This window comes from Benincasa hispida, chromosome 11 (genome assembly GCF_027475165.1).
Source record: "Benincasa hispida cultivar pf3 chromosome 11, pf3_genome.v1.1, whole genome shotgun sequence".
Classification (NCBI taxonomy): Eukaryota; Viridiplantae; Streptophyta; class Magnoliopsida; order Cucurbitales; family Cucurbitaceae; genus Benincasa; species Benincasa hispida.
In genome coordinates, this window is record NC_143488.1 from 43,561,407 (window position 1) to 43,566,352 (window position 4,946).

A 4,946-nucleotide genomic window follows, 5' to 3' on the forward strand; every position below is an offset into this window, starting at 1 on the left:
GTGGAAATTTGTGATTGGTCCAAAATTTCTCATTCAACATCTAGCTTCCATTCAAAATAGTTTCGAAGTATATTTTAGTTAAACAGTTTTACACTTTCGGAGGCCAAGGCCGAGGCCAACTTGCCCCTCCCATTTGGACATATGCCAAAGAAGAAAGGACGAAACAATTGGGGTGCATGGTCCAATAAGCCTACCACAGCTTCCAAGGCCTAGTCTGAGCCAACTCATCAATTTTCTTTAGACAAATGATAAAGAAGAGAAGAAAAAGCAATTGGACCAAAACGAAAACCTAACGAAGTAACCAGATCCAATGAAGGAGAAAAAAACAAAACTGCACGTAGACGAGAATGTAGAGCTGCGACAGAGTGCAAGCTATAGAAGCTCGGATGTAGTACAACATCATGCCGCTCCAAAGGGTTTTCACAAAATGAATTTTCATAGGGTCGTGCTATAAATGGGTTTTCTCCAATTTTAGTTCATTAAGCTTGAGGTTTTTAGGTCCCATTTGATTCTCTCCTCTCTCTTCTGTTTTCCTCTATATTTCTTAGTTCTTATGATTGTAATCTTCATCTTGGATTGGATTTGTGGCTAAGGTGAGTATACTAGCTTAGGGGTAGGAAGAAACTCATTTACTTGGTTGTAAGGATTTATGGTAATCTCTAATTTCTTACTGAAATTTTGTGATTCTTGGTTATATTTCAACTTCTATGCATTGGATTTTTGAACGATTTGTCTAATCTTCCTTTCTTCATTGTTAAGCTAGGGAGTGATGCATGATTTATGAAATACAATTTTGTATTAATCTTCAAGTAGGAAAATTCAAACATGCTTGTGTGTGAATTTTAGGTTTTTAGTATGATTCTTTTATAGCATTGTAGGATTGGATAATCCAAGAACATAATTAATTACTAAATTAGACTATCTGGGTTATTGATTGTCTTATGAAATATCCTAGACTTAATGCGAATGTTTGGTTTTTATGGATTTTATGAACCTAAACTATCGAGCATTGGGTTTAATTAAATAATTAATTAATGTATTAGGGCACTTGTCTGAACAATCCAGGTAAGTAGGCTAAGCATGTTAATTCATGAGAAATAATTTATAGACAATCCTTTGTCAGTCAAGCAATTGGGTAGATTCTATTCTCTAAGTTAGACATGTTTTATTTTCTTAGCTAGACATGTTTTATTTTCTTACACTTTATTTTTTTCCATTTACTTTCCCACATTTTATTTTTCTCACTTTAAATTCTTAAACTACTCCAAAACTCCCTTGTTATTGCTTTAGCTAGAGAATCCTAACTAGTTTGAAACTGTATTCACGCTTCCCTGCATATCGACCTAATCTTGCCACTTATACTATGTAGTAATGTAGGTGGTATAGATTAGTAATTATAAACTGTACTTGATTGGTCATTTGCAGGTGATAGAAAAAGGCTTGATCAAGTGTCCCAATCCAACTTCAAGAGTCCTATTTGTAAAAATAAAAAGGAAACTCTAGGCTTAGCCCCTCTATATAAATATATATAGAACATGACAACTACATATCATGTAAGTTCATCTTCTTCCGTAAAAGTTTGTTTTAATCCTTGTGCTAATAACTAACCTAAACAGTAGAGTGTTTGTGGCAAACATGACACTAGTATATGATTCTGATTGTTTTATAGATGACCTCTTACCCAAAATACAAATTAGATCATCTTCGGTGGCATGTGAAGGTTATGAGTTCTCTTAACTGTAAAATTCAAATACAACAAAAATTAATTTGTGGTCAAGAGATTAAAAGCATTAGCTAGACATGCATGTGCATGAAAGGAACCAAACCACTATTTAACCATTCAATAAATTAAAATATAAAATTCAACGGTTCGCATCAATCTCTCCAGAAAAATTAATTCATCTATGCATGATCAAATGAAAAAATTAATCTCATACTAAAACACGTGAAATTATTTAAAAAAAAGTACAGAGATAAAAATAATAATAATAAAAAGAAAATTGGAGTCAAGCAGAGGAGTCAACATCTCAACCCTATTTTAAAGCGTTGAAACACTACAATTTGAAGTATTCTCGCCAAATCATTTGTAGTGTCTCAACGTTGTCGTGTGAATTCTTGTAAAAATTAGGATTTGAGTGCATCGTAATGGAGGATTTTTTTGAGAAATTATCAATTTGTCAATGGAATCTGATACATATATATTCTTGATAATTTAGAGCCATTATCAATTCGAAGTCAATTTGGAGTCATTATCAATTTGTCAATGGAATCTGGTACGTATATATTCTTGACAATTTAGCATGAATTATCCTAGGTTTTATCTATTCAATATAGATATAAAGTAATTATGCTAACAAGTGGTATCATGTGGTATCAGAGCATGAATTTCATCTTGGATTGTTAGTTTTATGCATTTTTCATTGGTATTATTGATTAAATTTTTGTTTCAGTAAAGAATTTAAAGAATTAAAAAAAAATGGTTAGCTTACTATAGCAACATTGTAAATCTCACTGGTGGTAGGTTGGAAATCTCTGCAGTCATTTTTTTCTTCGACAATATGTGTTCTTGCAACCCGTGTTCTTGTCAGTAGTATTTGGCATATCCATCACCGATTATGAATGATGTGCTAGTGGTAGATTAAAGTGATTTTTTTTGTTGATTATTTTGATTGAAGGTTGTTTCCTTAAGTTTTTTTTTAAAAAAATCTTAATTCTATTATTGTCAAAATTAAGGATGTTCAATTCAACTTTCTTGACAAAAGTCTACCAATGTGATGAAATCCACTGGAAAAGGTTAAAGACCAATTGAAGGAGTTGGGTCTCTTACTGCTACAAGTTTTTCCTATCAAGACTTTTGGTTAATGACCGAATGGAGTTTCCGTCAGAAAAAGGTATCGGTAGATTACCGATTAAAGTCTTGCCGGCGGTTCTTGGTTTTAATTATCAGCTTTTTTTATTCTTTAATTATTAATGGATGACTTTATGAATTCGGTTTTAAATTTCATTATAATGGAAAAGTTAATGTTATCCCTATTTTTTTTTTAACTGAAAAGTTATGTTAATACTTAATTGATGAATATGAGTTTCTAAAACTCAATTGGGATTGATAATTTTGAACACCGGTGGTTTTTTTTAAGGTTTTAAAAAAAAACTGATTGAATTCGGTGAATTTATTTTTTAATAGTTTGATAATATTGAATTTGTCAACTATTTGAATTAATTGCTTATTGAATTTCTTGCCCGCATTTCGAAGTTTTCTTGATTAGTAATTTGGTGAAATTCTTGAAAAGGGATCTTAGTTCTTGATTGATAAGTTTGTGAATTAAAATCTACAATTTGATTGTTTTGGTGATATTCACATGTTTAGGTTGCTTTAATTGTATAATGTGTATGCAATTATTAAGTGAATTTTGGTAAATACTATTTGGTGTTCTTCCTTCTTTATTTTTGTACAACAATATTATTATATTATTGTGTCTTATATTTTAGATTGAATTGGAAAAAATAATATTTTACCAAAGTAGCCTCTATTATCTAGATCGGTTTAATTATGAAAAATAAGATGTACATATTCAGGAATTTATGCGGATAATTATCGGCCCAAAGAAAGATAATTATTTGGAAAAATTATGGGTATGCATGTGGTAATGAGTATGTGGTAATTATAAGGATTGGTCATGTGAAAAATAGTCGATCCAAAGAAAGGTTATTTTTGACAGAGTTTATTGTCAGTACTTTGATTACTATGTTGAGAGTACCATCTACAGTTGGTGTGTTTTTGCCCAAAGGCTGGACATCAATGTTGTGCTAGGTATCTTGTTAAAGGGGTCCACCACGTATGTGAAATTACTTTGTTATATTTTAATTATGAGCATATGTTTTTTTGTTTATTGTTTCAGTTGGTCTTACTCAAATATCTGAAAATCTAAGTTCAATCCCTAAGTTGAATGGATCGAACTTCAAGATTTGGAAGGAAAGCCTAAAGATACTTCTCGGGTGTATGGATTTGGACCTTGCATTAAGGACCGATAAACCTACTTCTACTGAGAAACAGTCAAATACGACTAATATAGAGAAGTGGGAACGGTCAAATCGCATGTGTCTGATGATCATTAGGTACTCCATTCTGGAGTCTTTTCGTGGCTCTATCATAGAAAGTGAAAGTGCCAATAAGTTCCTTGTTCAAATTTAGAAATATTTTGCTAGTAAAGAAAAAGGAGAAGCAAGTAGTCTTTTGACTTCTTTAATTTCTATGAGGTATAAGGGCAATGGAAACATAAGGGAGTACATTATAGAAAAGTCCAATCTTGCAGGTAAATTAAAGGCACTTGATATCGAGATAAATGAAAATTTACTCGTACATTTGGTACTTATCTCTCTTTCTGTACAATTCACTCACTTTAAGATAAGCTATAATACTCAGAAAGATAAATGGAGTATTAACGAGCTTATCTCACAATGTGTGCGAGAAGAAGATAGGATTGAGAGAGAAAGGACAGAAAGTGCTGATTTGGCAACAGAGTCTTGTGAAAAGAAGAAAAGGAAATTTGTGGATGTTGCAGAGGGGACTTCTCAGCAGAATAAAAATAAGAAACAAGTTACTGAAAATCCTTGCTTTTTCTACAAAATGAAAGGTCACTTTAAGAAAGATTATCCCAAGTATGCCAAGTAGCGTGTAAAGAAGGGTAAACTTTTTACTTTGGTTTGTTCTGAAGTTAATTTAGCTTTTGTACCTACAGATACTTGGTGGATAGATTCTGGTGCTACTACTCACATAAGTATATCAATGCAAGGTGCCTGTGCAGCCGGCCACAGATGCTGAAAGATTCATCTATGTGAGCAATGGCAAAACAGTTCCATTGTTTTTTTTTCAAGATTCTAAGCTTATTGGTACCAGTTCTTTAATTGATAGTCTATGTATGCTTGATTCTTTTGCTTCATTTAAC

General features: G+C 32.0%; 1 pseudogene; it reads left to right on the forward strand.

Moving 5' to 3' along the window:
- Positions 1-2,869: 2,869 nt before the first annotated feature.
- LOC150032661 (uncharacterized) lies at positions 2,870-4,672 on the forward strand (annotated as a pseudogene).
- The last annotated feature ends 274 nt before the right edge of the window (positions 4,673-4,946 follow it).